General features: G+C 36.9%; 1 long non-coding RNA gene across 1 annotated transcript in view; it reads right to left on the reverse strand.

Moving 5' to 3' along the window:
- Positions 1-2,149: 2,149 nt before the first annotated feature.
- Positions 2,150-22,161, reverse strand: part of LOC121321343 — a 47,032-nt gene continuing 27,020 nt past the window's right edge. The window contains exons 2-3 of the long non-coding RNA XR_005950928.1: positions 21,252-21,398; positions 2,150-2,249 (exon numbers count right to left, since the gene is read on the reverse strand). This is a non-coding gene — a long non-coding RNA (uncharacterized LOC121321343). The remainder of the gene's footprint in view (positions 2,250-21,251; positions 21,399-22,161) is intronic.

Consider the following 22,161-nt stretch of genomic DNA (forward strand, 5'->3'; position numbering starts at 1 on the left):
GACTCAGATATGTGCTGACACAGAGTACTGGCTGGGTAAATATTCCCTGTAACACCCACATCTTCTGCAACAACAAACCAAATAAATGAATGCTGCAAATCCTTGGTTTATGGCATTTTCAATACTAAAAGCATTAACATCTTAATTAGCCAAGAATTTATGACATATGGAAATCCAAGGAAACTGCTGTATTTGTTGTGTCTAATAAAACACAGCAGACAAAATGGCCTAAAAGGTGGTGAGTAATACTGCTGTATTGTACTTTCTAAAATATCACAGGTGCTTAATACTGCCTAAACTTACCTCAAACAAAAGGCTCTTACATCTGACTGAATCACACATATTACTAGAAAGAAGTCTATAATAATAGTTTATCTGACCTGCATCTAACTCTATGATGGGCTGTAAATAAACACTGTTCATTTTGTAGTTTCTGGGTGCCTTATTTCGCACTAACCTATGGGTTCTCATAACCAGATTCACAAAGATCCCCTAGCCATTGGTTTTCAACACTGACCAGGTACTGACAATGAAACTATATGTGTGACTGTTATATTTTTGTACAAGCACTGATTAAAACACAGGCCTGACAGGATCAAAGACCTGAACTGGTTAAGGGTTAGAACAAAAACATGTTTATGGGCCTTCTAAGGACAAGGTTTAGGAACCTGTACTGTAATCATTAGACAAGCTGCCTCCCACATCAGCTCAGATAACATCAGTGAGGGATACAAAACTTTGACTGTTCTGTAGAGCCGTCAAAGGTTTTAATTCAGGGATGATTCACAGGTTGTCAAAAGTCATTACTTTTAAGTTGCTGGTTCAAGGGGGTGGTTCTTAATGTTCAGTGTTTATTTGTATTCTAGCTCAAAAAACACCTTAAAAGGTGCATCAGAATTGTACTCCAATTCAGCTATATGTAGTGGTATGGAAGCAGCTACAGAAGTGTACCTCATTCACTCAGGGTCAAACATACAGTAATTGAAATGTATTGAAAGAACAGGATTAATTTAAAAGCCTTCTATCTGAAGTTATTAAACAAAACCATCTCTACAATATTTAGCATTAAACAAAACCAGAGCCTGCACGTCAAGGTGTAGTTTGTTAAAGCTTCTGCATACAATAAATCACTACAGAACTGACTAGCCAATTATTCGTAAACTATAAACTTAAATTGTGACTCTCTTATGCATTAGGTGCTAAAACTACTTCCCATACTTCCACAAACATATGTAATAAATGCGAGTACAAGTTGGCAATCATACACCTCACAAACAATTAATAAACTGGACTTCAGAGGAAAATCTGAGTAAAAACGTTATCGCTACATTAAGGGCTTTGCAATTTTTTTGGTCTCTGTGGCCTTTAATCAATATGCATTATCTCCAAACAATAACAAAAGCATATGTTCAAGTGTCTGACAAAAAAAAACAAAAGAATTCTTCAAGAACCTTCAGTTATTCCTACACACCAATTTCAACTGAGGAGTATCCTCTTGTTTCACATATTGACAGCACTAGCATGATTAGTGGTCATCTACTGTTCAATGATTTTAATCCAAAGTCCATTGCACAGGTCGCCCACATCATGCCTGCAAAGTAATCTCTATGATACACGAGTCAATTCAAAAACCCAATTGTTTCTAGGGTGCAAAATCGTTACTGTGGGCATTGGAGTGGATCTGCAAGTAATGGCTGCTCTTATGTGCCTGAAGCAGTCTAGACCTGAGGCTTAATCAGTTGTCTCCGACCTGGTGTGACTGGACTTGTTTTAGAAAGCCTGGGCTCCGATACAGTTTAAATTGAATCAATGGCCTACTACAGAGACAGATGTGCAGATATTCTGCCCTATGAGAATGCAGGCACAAGTATAGTCATGGTCCAGCCTCCTTACAAGAGATTCCACTCTGAAGGTTCCATTCTAAAGAGACTATGATATTGGAGTAAAAGAAAATGCATTACACCAGGTTAGAGATACGCTTTTTTTTTTTGTTTGCTTGTTGTTATGACTAGGTCACAGACCAGAAAGCAAGCTACATTGTGTGCAAAAAATATATGGATCCTGTGTGGTGTTATAATAACATTTTTTTTTTCTTAAGAAATGTATTTTTAGTTTTATGTGCATAATAACAAAAGGAAGTCTCTTGCGCTCTTTTCAGATGAACAGCATTTACCTGTAATACACTGAAACTGACCATCCTCCCGTCTTATCGTGAAGGATTCACCCGGGTTCACCTGGACCAAGATTACCTAAGTGGATAAGAAGAAAAGAATAAATTAACACAATGTAAACTTCATGACTGGCAGATTACAAGTATGACGCCTCTGAGTACAAGTGGTGGGTACCCTGTACATCCATACTGTCTAAAGCACCAAACCAGCACCACATTCCAGCAACCCTTGCATGGCAGACATTATAAAAGCCTCTGAGTCACTATTTTTTTTTTTATACTGTAAACCTCTTGTACGATTTATTTGGTGTCATGGTGGTAAAAGCTTGTGAAATAGGCCCTGCATTCTTTAAATAACTGTTAAGAGAAGCATCATTACTGTTGGTCTTTGAGAGCTTGTACACATAAGTTGTGTTAAATACTGTACAGCAAAGTGCTGCGTAGGATGTCAAAAACTGTAAAATCTCTGACAAGAAGCAAGTCTTAGCTCTGAAGGGCGGTATATTTCTTCAAGTGGTATTAGTGCCATCGTTTGGCTCTGCTATTCAATTTCAAACCAGTTGCTTTTGGATGTCAGAAATGATAACCCCAGAATGTCACACTATTTGATGCCTGGAAGACAACGATTCATAACTCTTGTGGTAATTGTTTCTTTTCTTTTTCTACCCTAAATAATAATAAAAACATGTTGGCAATGTGATTATTTTATCATTGGACAGTTTGGATGTGGTACAATGAAAGTTCTCAAAGACCATATTAAATCGTGTTAAGTAAAAGGACGACCTTAACTTAAAACAGATTAGACTTAAAATCTAGGGAAATCGGTCAGTCAACTTGATGTAAAACTCAATTCAGAAAAAAAAAGGAATGGATAATATAGATAACTGAGCCACTTGCTAGGAAAATGGTCATAACTGGGGCAACACATTCCAGGGTATGTGTTAACCCAGCTTTATGGATAAATAGAGAGGACTTTAGTCTTCTGTGTGGCCAACCCAGTATTTTCCACGCACACCACAAATTGATAATGGTTTTTTAAATGAATTTTCATTCGCTCACAAGCATTCTATCACTCCAGTTGCTGTTGTGTTTTACACAGTGAAAAACCACAACTATTCAATTTACTCATTCTAATAAGATGCCCTTCACTTCAAATATGGTTCTGATCATAACTGGACAGCCAACTTTACTGTGCACAATGTGTGTAGGGTATAAAATGCACCTACTAATAAATAAGTCTCATACAGACATGCTGGAAAGCTATCTATAAGCTTAACAAGCTTGGGGAGTTGTTTTTCATACAAGTTAGGGATCTGGGGACATAAAATGTGAAATACAAGCCTACGTGTGGAGTGGGCACATCAGACAGATCTAATTGCCCATGGCAGCTTTTCCTCAGAAAGCCCACGTCTGTCTCATTAATAATCATTCAGCACCTCTGTGGGAACATTTGAGATTCCTGAAGCAGACGTTAACCCCTGCAGCCACCTACTCTGTGGAAGAATACTGATTGGAACTAGCAAGGGTTAAACATAGACTTGCAGGATGCTAGCGAACCAATAAAATACATTCAGTCTCTGGTCAAAAGGATCATTCCATCCACCTTTACCATTTTGGAATTGCATCATATCTTTAATTCTGGCAGCAGTGTTGGAATAAAAAGAAAGAAAAAAAAAGATCATTTTGATGCCTTTTCTAAACCAATTATGTACAGAGATACCAAACTAAAACAATGTATTAATAGTGATATCAATTGATACAATCATATGGTGTATACTTTAATAAACTGCAGTTATTTTAAAATAACTTTTTGCTCAATTCATGGAATTTATTGCAAGTCTTTTTGTGCGTGTCTGAACTATTTCACCCTCAGTCACCCTCTTCAGTGCATCTCATTAAACTAGATTGATAATTAGTTTAGCAAAATATATTTCCCGGTTCAGGAAGACAATGCTTGCAAAAAATGATCAGAAAGGTGAAATATTACATTTTGTGATATATAATTTTATTGTGACACAGTCACTCACAACTTGCATATTATAATTAGGAATAAGTGGGTTACACTTGAGGAAGAGGCTTTTGCAGTCTTGAAAGCTTGTGTTCCAGCTTTTACTCTGACATCACTGGGATAAGCAGAGACAATGGCTATCTTTCACACAATGTTATATATTAGTACTGTTCAAGTGATAAAAAAATAATAGCGATTATTCTTGAGATTTAAAAAAAAAATTAATCTTGGTTGTAATCGTACATTTAATAGATTCAATAATTGCATCCATCTCATTTAAGTTTGTTTTATTACTGATGCTATTGTAATGTTGAAATGTATTTTCTACTGTTTTTACCAGGTTACAGTATTAGCACTGTTCAGATTATTTTATTCATGTTATTAGCGTAGAATTAATACTGCACATATAATTCTTTGAAACTCTGTTTTGTACTGTGCAGCTAACGCTACTGTATCTTTAACTGGAAGACCTTACGCACTGTGACGTGACTGCTGAGCTGTGGGGAGTCCAGTGGTGTCTTGCGACGAGGGGAGAGATCGTTACCACAGGGTACTTTAAGCATGTTTAATTGAGTTATGTATCATAATGATGTAACTAAAAGCAACAAACCTGTGCCAAAGAAATACAGAATATTGAACAGAGAAATCTCATTTGGACATTGTCTATACATTAACCCGGACGGCTCCTCTGAAGAACACATATAAACCTTAGCGGGCTACACTATTATATATCATCATCATCCAAAAAAAAACACATCATAAAAAACATGTTTTCCTATTTCTGGATTCTCTTTATAGTTTTATATTTATTTACAATCCAGCATTGTTGTTAAATTGTCTGCTAAATCACAATCAGTTTATTACTCACCTTACTGCTTTTACAACAATCAGCGTACTTTACTCATAAATGGATGTTTTTAACTGTCGTTTAAATAATAATAATAATAATAATAATAATAATAATAATAATAAATCTCTTTTATTAATAACTTGAGCTTGCCTAAATAAAACAAAAACATTTCACCCAGTAAGAGTTACATCCTCCATAATTGTAAATAATATCATTTCAAAATAAATGTGGATACTGAAATAAAACAATGTTAATGGGGCTGCAGTCAGTAGCTATCCAGCAGCACTGGTTATACTTACAGTATCGTATTTGGCTTGATTCATGGGTTTGCAGCGATCCTGAATTTCTAAGAGGAGTTGGGTTTCATTTGTTGTTGTACTGTTGTTGTTTGCAGCAGAAAAACTACTAGAGTGTATTTTGAGAAGTGAAAGCATGTTTAGCGCGCAGGTAATACAGCAGACTAGTTGCACTTCTGTGATACTGGAACTAACTTTGACAGAAGATACAAGTAACCCCCTTCCTTGACAGATTTGCTACATAAGCGGTTCCATGACAAATTTTATATTCAAATGATGACTACACTCATTGAATACTGGCACTAAAATGGTGTGTGTGTGTGTGTGTGTGTGTGTCTAATATATATATATATATATGTTGCATAAGTATTCAGCCCCTTAAGTCAGTACGTGGTAGAAACACCTTTTGCAGCAATTACTGCTATGAGTCCTTTTGGATAGGTCTCTACTAGCATTGCACAGTAGGATGGTGACATTTTTGCCCATTCTTCACAGGAGAATTGCTCCAGTTCTAATAAGTTTGTTGGGGATCGTCAATGGACTGCAATCTTCAAGAATCAACATATATTTTCGATTGGATTCAAGTCAGGACTTTAACTGGGCCACTGAAGAACATTAATGCTCTTCTTGTTCAACCATTCCAGTGTGGCTTTGGCTTTGTGCTTCAGGTCATTGTCTAGCTGAAATGTGTATGGACCGGCTTATGTGTGAACTCCCATCTCAGATACAGACCTCTGCAGAGTGACATCCAGAACCAGTATCCCGCTTGCCCGGCTGCTCAGTTTGGGAGAATGACCTGATCTGGGTAGTGTCTGGGTGGTATGATGCATCTTCCACTTCTTAATGATGGACTTCACTGTGCTGAGAGGGATAAGCAGCGCTTTCTTGTACCCTTCTGCTCTGTTCCTCATTACCACTTTATCCCTGACTTGTTTCGAAAGCTCGTTGGTCTTCATGATTGCTTTGTTGGATCACTATGTGAGCTGCAACTTAAGTCTTTATATACCTGAGCAAAATTATCTACTCCTTAAACCACTTTCAGTACACACATTCTGAAACCATTTTGCTCATTTTGTGACCTTTCAAACAAATCATTTACACCTGAGCTGATTTAGGGCTGCAGCAGCAAAGGGGTTGAATACTTATGCAACTGAGATTAATCAGATTTACTCTGTAAATCTTACTTATTTATATTCTATATGCATTTTTTAACTTTATCAATGTGGAATAGTTTGTACAGATTCTACATATAAAGTCTAATTTGAAAGCGTTGTGTAGTACGCTCAGTGCCAACAAAGTGTGAAAACTTTGCAGGGGGTGAATACTTCTGCAAACCACTGTCTGTATATATATATATATATATATATATATATATATATATATATATATATATATATATATATATTATATATAAAATGCGTGAACAACCTTTTCAGACACTGTTACATAAGAACAAAATGTTGCCCTTTACTTTGCAAAGTTCGAATTCAGTTTTCAAATGTTAACATTTTCTCCTTCTTAGCTTTTAACTAATGAAGGGACTATGCGGTCTGGAGATTTTTTTTTACAAAAAATAGAGTAAACATTTTACTTACAAGATAGTATCTTGCTACAAGTGGCTTTGTTAGGGGGCTATTCAATTCATCTAAATCGGGACTTACTAAAAACGAATGACAAAAAAAGGATTGCCTGTTGAAAACAATAGAGAAAAACTGAATACAAGCTCTTATTAAAAGCTCTTAGAACTCAACATTAGGAAGTCTAATACATAATCTTAAAGTGGAAGACAGGGAATGACAGCAGGTTTCTGTGGAATTCTCCTCGGAATACTGAATACACTAAAAGAATAGAAATGACAGCTTATGTTGTTGACAGCTTAAAAGCCTTGTACCTCTAATATTAGGAAGTCAAATACCTAATCTAAAAGTGGAATCACAGCAGTTTTCTATGGACAGCCTTGGAATGCTCCTCGCACTCTGCTGCATGTAGACGGTTCCATCCCTTAATTTGAATACTGAACCATAAATCATAAGTTATAACAGGACTTACCAGATTGCCCTCAGTAAGGATGTCCATGGCTTCACACTTAATCTATGGACTCAGATGTCTAGGACTGTTTTCATTACAGTTTTTTTTTCTTTCTAGTACTAGCAGGCATATACAAACACTTAGCCTTCGTACCCTAACCTTATTTAAAAAAAAAAATAATAATAATAATAATAATTATTGATGCTCACCTGACTAAAACAGTCACACTCAAATGTATTGAAGGAAAATAAAATGCTAGTTGAGGCTGCAAATCATTGTGAAGCTGCAAAACAAGTGAAAAGCCGATACTGCAGACAAATATCTGAAAGCTGCTTTAAATGAAATGCTTCTGTGAGGAGGACAGTTTATTTTTATGAAGGTAGCTTCATTTGCTGTGCATATATTGAAATTCATTTTGTTTGTCTGATTGCTTTGTTGCTGCACTCTATCGGCATATGATTGAATTCAAGTGTAAAGGCCTTACTATAGAGTCATGCCTGCTATAGTAATGGGCTATAACAAACCAGCACACTATACAAAAATGTTTATGTTTTTTGGGCGCTGGCGGCGGGCCTGAGTTCTAGCTTTAGTTTTTTGCTGACATAAATCTTGGTGACATTTTAAATTAAAGCGTTTGCTCAGCAGAAACTATATTTTAAAATGCAGCCACACCTCTCAGTCACTTTGAAAGCCAGTATGTTCATTAAATAATTGCAATATCGAAAACCATTATCAAAACTACTGCTTCAAAAAGTAATTGCAGTAAATAGAGCAAATACACTGAAAATTGACATGGCTGTCCCAGTGTAAGAAGATACAACCCCCCCCCCCCCAGAATCCTAGGCTAATACATTAACATCACCAGAGTTTCAAATCCTGCTGGTGCCAAATCAAATTAGTATGGAGTCTACATGAGAAAATGACCACACAGCTGCCTTCTTGAGAGAGGCCCAGGAATGGAACATGGTACAAGAAGGGACGGATTGAGAGGAAACTCTCTTGGTGCTTCACTACAGTCAGTGCCACTCTCCCTCACCTTTAAAAAAAAAAAAGGAAAACAAAAGCTAATGGGAGCCAGACTGACATACAGTATTTTTTTAATCCACTAAAATAAATTAGATGAACAAATTCACTAAAGTAGCTGGGGGACAAATTACCCCTTTAAAAAAAATCCATTTAGTATTGCAATATACTGCACATGGACATTTTAGACTTTTAAAACCTCACTGGGTCATTCATGGAGTAATTAAGTTGCTCCTGAAGGACATGCTGTACGTGCTGCAGCAGGAGTCTAATTTCAAATGAATTACCTGCTACATCCTACCTAACTGCTGTAGGTAGTGTAGCGGCTATATGGGCTGAACAACGTATTATCGTTCTCCATCCCCCCCCCCAACTTAGAACTGTACAACTGACTTTTCAAAAGGATAGTTAGCATGCTTCAGTAAACTGATTTAGAACAGCTCCAAATCCATGAACTCAAGTCCAGTAGGACTATTCACGGGTTTAATAGGTTTAATTAAATCATTAACAGAAGGACCTAGAGAGAAGTTTAATTGATTACATTTAATCATTTTGGAAATAAGACTTCGACTCTCTTTGGCCTCACACAGAACATACAAAATATTAGAAACACTCGTCATAAGACTGTTAATAGGGGGGGCGAACACCATTGAATACGGCAGCACCAGCCAATCGAGTTTCTACTACCTGCTTTTCCATCTGAACATGTTCTACCTATAGCCCCCCTCCCCCAAACACACACCTTCAGATGTGTATTACAATAGTTAGGTCTAAACAAGACTAAGTTCTACACTATACAGTCAACACTTCCAAACAAGGCCATACAATGAATGGCAATTTCCTGTAAATACCTCCCAACAGTATGTTTTTGTTTCAACCAAGAACATTTTGTTTAAATCATGAATTGTTTTCCAGAGTACTAAAACAGAACCGTCTCCAAACAGTTCAGAGCTACAGTGACTGCTTTAAAACCCTCTCTGGGTACCTCAGGACCAAACAGAAAACCCCTTCTGTAAATCATTCTAAAAGACATTATTGCTGTGACAATGCCAAAACTGTATAACAAATTAAATAATAAAATAAAAAATAAAAACCAATGTAGGTTATAGTCAAGAAAAGTGTTCCTAAACTGCACTCATCACTGAATCACAAGCCACCTATAACCTATAATCAGAAAAACAGCACATGAACACAAATGCAATTACCTTGTCACTGAGGACAATGCTCTACTATGTACATATCCAATTGCTTTCCTTTATGTATCATTACAAAAATACTAGTCTGTTGTATTTCAGTGCCATTGATTACTCTGTGATACTGTTGAAGTGCTTTGAACTTTCTGTTGAGATTATTGAAATGTATTAGGAGACCAGCAGGAGAAAAACTCAGACTGTAAAAGTAAAACAGCATGCTAATGCTTACTTGATAACCTGAATGAAAAGGGAGAAAGATTCCTTAAAAAACAGATTAGCAGAATCCGAGCAAATCATTTTCTTTGCTAATCCAGATATTTATCTTCTGGTAAACAGGTTTAATCTGCATTAACTCCAGCTAATAACATGAATTCAGCTAACCTTGTCTCAGTTGACACTTCCCCGATGGATTCCCTTCATTAGCGTTCATTAAAGTGCATTTTATACAGTACGTCTACAAACAGATATCCATGCACACCTGTTTTATCAGCAAATCACAGCCTACAGTTACACAGTCCCTAGACACAGGTTATCAAACCCTAAATGATATATACTAAATTCCATTTTCCAATGGACTCTATAATCGGGAGTAGTGATTCTGTAAGTGCCATGTTACGAAAAGCAAATATTATTAAAAACAATATACATTTAGATTTCTCCTTAATAGAAGCCTGCAAAGCAACAATGGCAGTTTGTTGGCTTTTCATTTTTCACAGACAGACCCACATTGAAGCAATTTCAGAACACAATTTGGGAATAGATGTTTAAATGTACCACATGCAGTCTAGTAAGCACCGTTTTGTGCTCAGAACAAAGCTTCCTACCAGACCTTGTACAGTAGTATCTGAATCCACCTAGCGTTCTGAAAATACACACAGAAAACTCCATATTAAAGCTCATTTATAGAATTAATTGATAGTAAATCTTTTTTTTCAATTTTAATCCATAGAATGTAAAGCTAGGTTACATTAAATTACACTGGACATCTTTTCCAGCATTGATTCTTATTGTTGTTGTTTTTTTTTCCCCCCACACTGAAAATAACACTGAAACATTTGTGAACATCGGCTGGCAACTCCAATCAAATTGCTGTCATGCTTAATCAAAAAAAAAAAAAAAAAAAAACATTTGAAAAGCCTTAACAGTTGAACTTACTGTTGCCCGCATCGCTCTTTCTTATTCAGCTGCTGTTACCGTGGTCACATAAAAGCCTGCTCGGTAATTCAGCCGTTGCCAGGCTCGATGCTCCAATCTTTTCCATTCACTAAGCGATGAGGATATTTTATTTGACATCCAGGGCATCAGGCCTGAATCCCTTAATTAAGGCAACCTAAACAGCAAAAAATCACGCCTGAAAAACATCTGGTTCTTCTTAAGATATGTCCCGGTTGTGCATCCTCATAATACAACATATGGAGACTGGATGCTCAAGGTATAACCAATTATCGCTACAGCCATCTGTACCTATCTCAGCCCTTGCTCCCTATCAAATTAACCAGTGTATCTCCTACTGCACATTAATATGTCCTGTCTCCATGGCAACTAAATCAACAAATAGCTTCAGCAGCAGCAGCTAGCTAAAACTATCAACGTCAGTCATAAAAAAAAAAAAGAGAGAGAAAAAGAAAAAACACATCACCCAGTTACACTGCTAGGTTTTTACTTAAAACCTTGACAGTAGCCAGGGGCAAGTAACATGCATATAAAAAAGAAAAGAAAAGCAGGTTTACAAAGGTTAACAGCAGCTCATTTCACTTAGAAATCAACTTAGAGAGACCTAAAATCAGTCTTGGCTTGTCATCTGACGTGCATTGCTATGCAGCACTCTTTATTCAATACCGACACGCAAACACAATCTATTTATACGCCGATCAATAGACCAGACAAGACAATGGTGTTAAATATCAGCTCAGGTCACAATGCCACCTGTACAAGAGGATAAATAAAACCCACCATGAAAAAAACACATCCCACTGGCTTTTAATGTCGAGCTAACATTCACCGCTTATAAAGGAAACAGGCTTCAGTTACCTAGTTTTCACAGACAGCAATTGCCTTCTTTACAAATCAGTGCAGGTTATATAAAATGATGACGGACAGCAGAAATCAAAGACGCAATGCATAACCTGCTGCTTTTTCAATATTTCCCCTGAAGATTAATTTACCCTGAGATTAGATTTTAATTGTGCTGCCACTTTCCTTACAGGAGCTTCTAAAAAGTACCAAAAACAAAAAAGGAACAGTAACTGCTATAAAGATTTATTTTGCCCTGTTTTAAAAACTGCTAAAAGGACACTTAAGGGGGCAGTGTGGTCCAATGGTTAAAGTCCAGAGCTTGTAACCAGCTGGTAACCGGTACAAAGCCCACCTCTGCAACTGACGATGACCGGTTCAAATCCCATCTCTGCCACTGATTAACTCACTGTGTGACCCTGAGCAAGTCACTTAACCTCCTTGTGCTCCATCCTGCGGATGAAATGTTAAATCAATGTCCTATTGTAAGTGACTCTGCATATATACAGCCTACCTCAGTAAAGCACCTTGTGATGGTGATCCACTATGAAAGGTGCTATATCAAAATAAAGATAAAGAAAGAAATTTAAGCCAAGATTAAATGTAACCCTAGGGATAGTGACTAAAAACTTTACAGAAACTGAATATATCCCCCTCCACAAAGAAATATTAATAAACAGAGAGAGAGAAGGAGGGATACTGCATAATGTAACTTACAATACCGCCATCTTCATCTATAGCGGATGATTCTCTTTTTCTTTGTCAATGTACTCTATGATATTCACTTCCATCTTTTTGTGATTCATAATCTGTCAATTTAAAATTAATCATAGTAAACCAGAAGTACTTGTAATTTTAATGTCCTTTGAAATATATCTCTGACTAATTAGAAATAAAATTATGAATTTTACACTTCATTTTTCTATTATTTCCTTGTAGAACACATGCTTGGAAAGAGAGCTGTGGTTGCTCTGTCCCCTTCTGTCGTGCAACAGGATTCAATCTTGTGTTTTCTTCAGTGTCACCCCAGTGTCACTGGTTCTATTGCCTGGTGTGTGAAAGATTAATGTCTGCTGTGTGGCGGCCGTAAAACTGAACATAGTGGGAAAACTGCATACTGAATGTTTTTATTTATTTATTTTTTTAAAAAACACCAAAAATATTACTATCTGCAATATGTGTATTTTGTTCAACAAACTGCTGCTTATTTACATATGAACATGTGTGTATCTTTCTATTGCATGTCCCATGCACACCTGAAATGTGGCATCAAAAAAATATGCACACTTACAGGTTCATCTATTATTTACAGCTCATGATGAGGTTTTCAAAGCAAATTATCCCCTGTTATTTACACTTTGTTGAGCATTCATTTGAATGAACAGCATGTAGAAATAAAGTATCTTATGGGGTTACACTGTGGGATTGTTTGAAATTGCAACATCTGAGATCTAGTAACAAATAGAAGTGCCTGGCATGTCAGATTGATGGAATTATTTTGTTATCGCTAAGCACTTAGCAACAAACTGATTTTAAACAACAATTACACAATACTGTACTTCGTTCATGTAACACTAAAGGGCCTATAACATGTTATAGGTGACCTGACTGAAAATTTCATAATGCAACTTGCTGAAAACTGACTTGAGAAATATTTAAAACACTGCATCACAATATGTGTAACACAGTAACAGCCTTTAAAGATGAACAAGTTATAATGTCTGTAACACTCCTCTACTGATCAGCTGATTGCTGCTATTACTTCTACCCATCAAACAAGAGCAGACACCGCCTTGGGGTACAATAAGTCTGCGCACTAAATACTGAATTTATGAATTGCCACAGAAGAAGCAGGAGCTCAGCTGCTTCCCACGGCTGGTAATCCCAAGCCTTCCCCCTTTGCGGAATTTCCAAAAGCACGCTAGAACTTCAAAAGAAACCTTTTACTACAGAATGCTCCCTCTTAATCGCTTGCTTATTTATATACTGCTGTTACCACAGGGTATCCAAATTTGGATTACGGTGACCGATTTATAGCTAGGGAACCACTCATCTGACTTAAACTGTACTTGAGCAATTGCTACAAATTATATTCTACATGCTGCGAGTATAGGCAGTGCAGACCTATACAAAGATACAAAGCATGTGTGCATGCAAAAAGTGATTTAACCTGAACTATAGACTGCATGCTTCACCTGCTGTATGTCCATCACAAATAAAGTAGTGCTCTTTATTCACAATAATCAATATGGTTGACATGAGCTGCTTGGGGGGGGGGGGGGGGGGGGGTAAATAAATAAATAAATAAATAAATAAACAAACAAACAAACCGCCAGCCTTGGTCCGTTCACTTCTCCCTGTATCAATATACCCTCATATACAGATATTCACTGTCCTATAAAACCTACATTCTAGTATTTAAAAAATACAGCTAAGGCTATTTTATTTAGATACACAGTAGTACTATGACAGCCCCAAAATAATGTGTTATTTTGTAAAATGCAGACATGACCTAGCTCACAAATGTGACATTAACAAAAAAGATTATAACACAGGAGAAAGAATACTCTATTTGAGAAAACAAAAAAATTAGTATAGGCTGATCTATAATAATGTAGAGCACTCATTTAAAGAGTTAAACTTTTAAACTTCACCCTATAATAACGTCCTCCCATGTGAAAAATCTCTAAATTAAAATGGCAGCATAAGGTGTATTTTATCTGTCACGTTTAATTTATGTCTGTGTATGTCCTCCATGTTGTTTCAAATTAATGGATAAAGGTGAATCCCACTTGGTTACAGAATAATGCATGCAGCACATCTCTGCCGTTCCCACAACACCAGGATAACTAAAAAAATACTGCTTATAAAGCAATGGAGCTATAAAATATGAGAAACCCCTGACAAGCAGATGTGTGTGTTTTCCACAGAACCAAAAGAGCTTCCCACATGTCAGATAAAACAATGTCCAGTGAAAGTCACCCGGTTCTGTAAATCGTTACAAACTAAATCAAGCCTATGGCACCTAAAGCACTGCATTGACATGTTTGCACTGCAGAGGTGCTAGGCCTCTTTTTAGCATTAAATGCTAAATTTAAGACAGAAACACATGACAAAACATCTAGCAATACAAAGCATGCCAAAGGGGTGCTCAGAAAGGATCAATACATTAGAAAGTTGGTTGGTGTGAAAGAGAAGCTGCGTAACTCATGCATGAAGTGGTGATAGAGTGTGGAGGTGGCTTTGCTCTATTTTTTCTCCTTGTGTGGGGTGACCTATACAAATAACAAGTAATTTTAAAGCCTGTTTCAAGGGCTTTCCGTCAAAAAATTGACGTAGGGGAAAGAGAAACCATCCCATCCCCCCAGTCCACTTGCACGGTTATGAGCCAAATGTAACAATATGCGGTCTCTGTTTAAACTTTAAGCAGATGCATATGGATAATTGATTTTTGAGAAAGTAATATGCTTCTGTTATTACTGGAAAATACCACAGCAACCCTCTGTCAGATGGTATCCATGTTTTCATTTGATTTGTTAAATCTCCTGTAACTTTCAGTTTGGAATTCCAGTGAAACAACCAGACAGACACAGATATATCCATACAATAGACTTTGTACTTTCAACATTGTTATTCAAATCACTGTCCAATTTATATAATAATGCTGCTTATAATAAATCATGTAACCAAGTTCATTTTTAAAAAAGGGGGTCAAGTTTATTAATGTGTTCCTGCGATGGTTTAAGGTAAAGAGACATTCATGAAGCATTAATTAGATCAAAACTTTGAGCGACTAGACCCTGTTCACTGTGCTGGCCCAGGGCCGCCACATATTCAGGTCTGCACCCCCGTTCACATTTGCGGTTTAAGGCGCCTTTCCACGTTCATATATGTGACTGACAAGCAGGCCTAAAATGTGCCAAATTGTTCTCTTGATTCTTCATTATTCTCTTAAGAACATGGATGCATTTAGAACGCAGGAAACAGAAATTTGCTAGTGTTCACAGGTATAAAAATGTATTTTTGTAATGGATACTTCACTCAGATTGCAAATGACTAACAGGTTGAACATACAAGGACTGACATTCACAAGGCAAGCTCACGACTGACCACCTAATACTACTGCTCACTCCTAAGGAAAGACACGGCATTAAATAATAATTCACTATTAAAAAAACGATTACATCTGGAATCATTTTATACAAAAATAAAACTAGTAAACATTTATTCCATTTACAATAAACATTCCTATATTTTACATGACACATATTTCTTCTCAGTTATACGTATGTGTTTAACCTACATGAATACCGTCTGTTTACAAACACGATAGTTAAAGTATTCTATTGCTTATCATTGTCATTATTATTCTCTAGTTCCTAAACATTACCAGTAACGACTGAACATTAGCATTACCCCTTCTCTTGGAAGATTACTGAACATATGGCTATAACAAAACCCTTGTCCCACAGGGGGGAGAAATCAACAAAAAAAACAGAAGGGAGACCAGGTCAAAACAAGGGCAAAAACTCAGGTAAGACAGCCATTAAATGTATTTCTCTAAATGCTAGAAGTATCAGAACTAAATGTTAGAACTTGAAGCTACTGCACTAAAAAGTAACTATGATGTGATAGGTATTACAGAAACTTGGTTGTCTGAGAGTGATGGGGACGAATGTAATATTAGTGGGTATACACTGTATAGGAAAGATAGACAGGGCAAAAGAGGCGGAGAGGTAGCGCTATAAATAAGAAACAGTCTTGAAGCCCAGGTGTTAAATCTAGACAAAGAAAACAACACCGAATCAATATGGTTCAAAATAATGGACAAAAATTCAAAGGGCATAATAATAGGAGCATGATATAGACCGCCAAATTCAGATGCCGAGCAAAATAACCTGTCATACTATGATATTAGAAATGTGTGTAGCAAAGGAGAAGCCACACTAATGGGGGATTTCAACTTCCCCAATATAAAATGGGAAAACCCAGGGGGAGCACGACGGATAAAACTGAAATGGTGGAAATGACATATGACTACTTCCTAATGCAATTTGTCAAGGCACTGAGTAGAGGGGAAGCAACCCTTGATTTTCAAATATCGAAGACAGAATAACCAGAACAGAGGTCAGAGAACCATTGGCAAACTCAGACCACAACATGGTCTCATTTGAAGTGATTTTTAAAACCCAAAAAGTAATGACTAAAGCTAAAAGCTAATTTTAGAAAGGCAAGCTATGAAGGTATGAAACAGAGATTAACAGAAGTAGATTGGAGTAAAATAGAGAAAACATCCACAGAAAAAGGATGGCTGTTTTATAACAATGTAGTACTAGATGCGCAAAACCATTACATCCCAAAAGTAGACAAATCTAAATCTAAAACTAAATTGCCAAAATCGTTTAATAGCTCAATTAAAAAAAATATTCAGCGAAAAAAGGCACTTTACAGAGCGTTTAAAAGGGACCAAAAAGAAAGTACACAGAAAGAGTACTTGGAACTGCAAACGCAAGTCAAAAAGCTAAAACCAATTCCAAAATGTTTTTTCTAATATTATACCAGCAAGAGAACATTCAAAAGTGTAGGTTTAAATGTCTAAGAGATACAAATGGCAAAATCATAGACAAAGAAAAAAAAATATATTAAATGATTACTTTTCACACGTTTTTACAAAAGGAGGAAACGGACAAGATGCCCCACGTCATCCAGTTCCTATCCAGTTTTAAATAACTTTAGCATACCCGAGGCAGAAGAGTTAAAGGGACTAGGAGCTCTCAAAATAAACAAATCCCCTGGGCTGGATGAGATCCTTCCAATAGTACTCAAAGAAATTAAAGAAGTTATTTACAAACCATTAACCAAGATCATGCAACAGTCTCTTGACACAGGGGTTGTACCGACAGACTGGAAAATTGCAAATGTAATACTGATCCACAAGAAGGAAAACAAAACCGAACAAAGTAACTACAGACCAATAAGCCTGACTTCTATTACATGTAAACTTATGGAATCTATAATATATTACCTATATGGTAACTGTATCCTGGGAGACAGTCCGCATGGTTTTAGGAAAGGGAGATTGTGTCTAACTAACTGCTTGATTTTTTTAAGGATGCAACATAGACAATGGATAATTACAAAGCATATAACATGGTTTATTTAGATTTCCAAAAAGCTTTTGACAAAAGCCCCGCATAAACGATTAAATCTCAAACTGAACGCAGTAGGGATTCAAGGAAATGCATGCACATGGATTAGGGAGTAGCTAACATGTAGAAAACAGAAAGCACTGATTAGAGGAGAAACCTCAAAAGTGGGGTGAGAAAAATGGTGTACCACAGGGATCAGTATTAGGTCCTCTGCTCTTCCTAATCTACATTAATAACTTAAATTCTGGTATAGTAAGCAAACTTGTTAAATTTCCAGACGACACAAAAATAAGAGGAGTGGCAAACACTGTTGCAGCAGCAAAGGTCATTCAAAATGATCTAGACAAGATTCAGAACTGGGCAGGCACATGGCAAATGGCGTTTAATAGAGAAAAGTGTAAGGTACTGCATGCAGGCAATAAAAATGTGCATTACAAATATCATATGGGAGATACTGAAATTGAAGAAGGAATCTATGAAAAAGACCTAGGAGTTTATGTTGACTCAGAAATGTCTTTCTTGCTGCTCTAGAAAGAGTGCAAAGAAGAGCGACCAGAATTATTCCGGGTTTAAAAGGCATGTCATATGCAGACAGGCTAAAAACATTTGAATCTATTCAGTCTTGAACAAAGAAGACTACACTGCAACCTGATTCAAGCATTCAAAATTCTAAAAGGTATTGACAAAGTTGACCCAAGGGGCTTTTTCGACCTAAAAAAAGAAACAAGGAACAGGGGTCACAAACACAGATTAGACAAAGGGGCATTCAGAACAGAAAATAGGAGGTACAGGAGTTTTTTACACAGAGAATTGTGAGGGTCTGGAACCAACTCCCCAGTAATGTTGTTGAAGCTGACCCACTGGGATCCTTCAAGAAGCTACTTGATGAGATTCTGGGATCAATAAGCTAGTAACAACCAAAACATTTGCAAACTTTCTTATGCATAGCTACGGCAACTCCAATAATGGCAGCAACACATAATAAACTACTGCTCTAATCACCAGTAGAATAACATTAATAATAATAAATTACAATAACAGGCACTGAAATATTATAGTGAAAATACAGATTGTTACACTTTAAACTTCTAAGTAAGTTACAAGCTTACCAGTGCCATTAATAAATAAAACCAGCAAACTTACTTTTTTTTTTTTTTTTACCTCGAATATTACAAATAGTTCCTTCTTGTAAAAAAATAAATAAATATTAGTTCAACTCAGAGTTAGTCTGTCATCCGGATGGTTGTTGTAAAATAGAGCTGCAGAAGTGAGTAGTGAAAAGAATCCCAAGTTTGCTGTTGTTTACGTTACCTTTCATTCAATTTATGTTTAGCGCTTCCCATGTGATCTGCCTACGAGTGTAATGTACAGCCTTGAGGCATGAAGTACAAAATAGCACATTACCATCGACGTCAAATTCATCCTTGTCAAACTCGTTGATCCGATCTTTAGGGGCGTTTGTTATTGTTTTCTGCATCTTTGAACAGCTCTGGATACTGACTGAAGTAAACAGAAGCCTCATTCAAAAATGAACTTGTATACCAGAAGCAGTTTTATCAGACAGAGGTCAACTGAGGTAAACTTAAAGCAAAGTTGCCTATGTTAATGTTTATATATGGTACGTGTATTGATTTGGTTATTGTCAAACAAACAAAAAAAGCCTTGCATGTTATTTTGCCCCTCCCTAAATGTAAAACAAAAAAATGTCCGACATCACAGAAAATCCAAGTGTTTCCTTGTCATTCTGCAGCAAACGGATTCCTTTCCTGCTGAGCTACATAATCAAATTCTTAATGTGTAATTGGAAATATGAAAAGGCGGTCCTAAGTCTGTTTTGCGTTCATATATATTTAAAGGCCTGCCCTGGTCCTGGATTGCAGGCCCTGGGCCACATCAAAACGGTGGCCTAAATCTAGGACGGCCCTACCTTTTCTTTTTTGGAGCATTCACATATGAGAAAAGGTGGCCCTGAGGCTGCTCTGGGCCGCCATAAATTGCAAGTGTGAATGGGCTCTATGTTGTACTACACTATATGTTAAAGAAAATTATAAGTTACCAGCACTTAATATATTTGATTTATAGTAAATTTTGGCAGTTGTATCAAAATGCACTACCAATGTATCCACTTATCAACCCTGATTAGATCTCAAACTACATTTTTAATTGTGTGATTATGTTTATTAAATGTGTGAGCTGACATTGACAGCGTATCTTATTCGAGAGATAGCGCAGGTCTCATTATAACCGGTTTACATACCTGCAACAAGTAAGTCATTAGAGACGGTTTCTCTTTGGCACCTTACAAATATAGAAGAAGCTAACTGTTTTGTTTGTTCTTAAATTCTAAAAGGAAAGACAAAACAGAAAAGAGAAGTACAAGAAAAAAAAACTTGTCTAAACTCTTAGAATGTCATTTGCTACCTCAAGTTTAAACTGCTTGAGAACGCCATGGTTTGTTGTTTTGCAAACCATTCGATTACTTATTACTTGTGGCTTTATAATTGTAATGTAGTTGAAAGGCAAAGGCCAGGTTTTGTCAGGTTCCCTCAATCTGAGGAGTAAAAAGCAACCACCATGCTAAATGAATCTCATTCACCCTTAGAATCGTTTCTCAGACGCTGGTCACCCTCTTCCCTACCTGAGATAGGAATCAAAATGGTGGACAGGTCAAAATGGGGTCTTTTAATGTGATTTTATAGTTCAGTGTATAGAATATTTTATGCTGACCCCATCCAGAGAGAGGGAGCACCATGTGGGAAGTGATTGAGACATGTGTTTAGCATGAAGCCCTTTCTAGATTCTGTAAGCAACGGCACGGATCAGAGTAGCCAACACAGTTTGAATTACATCTCCCACATTAAAAAAAAAAAAAAAGTAAATTAAAATAGTTTTCCCCTTAATCTCCAGTGAACAAAATGAAGTGCAAGCTCTTGACACTAGTCGGCTTCCAGAGGGTTCATGCATATTCAGTGCGCTTGGTAATTAGATGATGACTAAACCTGAATCTCTTTTGTTGGTATTTAAAGCACAGAAAGGTCAGAATGCTTGTTTTGAGTTATAATTCACAGGAATGCCAGCTATTAATACCAGCTTAGGTCGACCAGGGTGTCCTCGGCTCACCCCTGTGGTCTGGCCGGGCACCTGTGGGCTTGCCTATAAGATGCCCAGAGCTGAATTGTCCTCCGACGCTGTAGATCTGAGGTGGATACATGAGCCTGCAGCATGTAAAGAAGCGGGAGGCTGATGGCACACTTCGGAGGACAGCGTGTGTTTATCTTTGACCCTCCCGTGTCAGCGCAGGGGTGGCAGCAGTGAGCTGAGCCTAAAAATAACTAGACATTCTAAAATTGGGAGAAAATCTAATAATTGGAGGCTACTAAGTTAAAAAAAAAAAAGGTTTCCAGGTCACTCAGTTCACTGTGGCCCTGAGCTTGTGACTCACTCTGCTGGAGGCAGCTAGTTTCGTTTAAAAAGCCCTTTTTGTTTTTTGTTTGAAGCCAACATATGCAAATATTTCTCACCTGTTGAGCTCCATCTCCATTCCCCATGGGGGGAGGGGGCTGAGGCAGGAGGGGCATGTCGGTGCTCAGATGCTGGGTGGTCTCCAGAGGGGGTGTATGGTCAGCCATGGTCAGCAGGACTTGCACACAGGGTCGTTAGCCCAGTTTCTGCAACAAGTCAAAGAAAAAAAAATAAGAATGATTATTAAAGGTGCATTATGTAGCACGTTACATGAATGATGGCCCATCAGTGTGTTATTACTGTCACCACAGAACTATAAAAATGGACACATTATACTAAATTATTTAGTAAATGTTTTTTTTGGTTTGGTAACTTCACCGAGTGCATATTTTCTTTCTGAAAATCTGTACATAATGATGATTTGGAGTAATCAGCATTGATAGTTAAGCTCCATAGAGTCAGATGAACATGGATTCATGAAAGTAAACAAATAAACAAGAATCCCTATTGTCTGTCTTATTGGTGTGCAGTAATCTAATTCTTCACAGAGAACACTGCATTTATAGAAAGTCTAGTACCACATTTCAAAATGACATACAGCAGTGTAATTATAATGCCTGACTATATCTAGGTCTCTGTTATGAGTGATATTCAGAAGAATCGCATAATAGACAAAAGGACTCTGTTTCATTATTATTTATTTCTTAGCTGACGCCCTTATCCAGGGCGACTTACAGTTGTCAAAAGATATCATAATACAAAGTATCACACTGCAAAATATCACATTACACAATCCTTTTAGGGCAGGGTGGTTTGTATGCGAGATATGGAATGAGTTGAAAAAACATTTTTCCTTTGCCCTTCACCTCCAAAGCACACCGATGACAAAGGGAGCTCCACTAACCTTTGAACAGATACTAAAGGAGTTTACAGAAGTTGAGTTAATTTTTTTTAAAATTTAAAATCATT

This window comes from Polyodon spathula, chromosome 9, assembly GCF_017654505.1.
Source record: "Polyodon spathula isolate WHYD16114869_AA chromosome 9, ASM1765450v1, whole genome shotgun sequence".
In the NCBI taxonomy this organism is placed as follows: Eukaryota; Metazoa; Chordata; class Actinopteri; order Acipenseriformes; family Polyodontidae; genus Polyodon; species Polyodon spathula.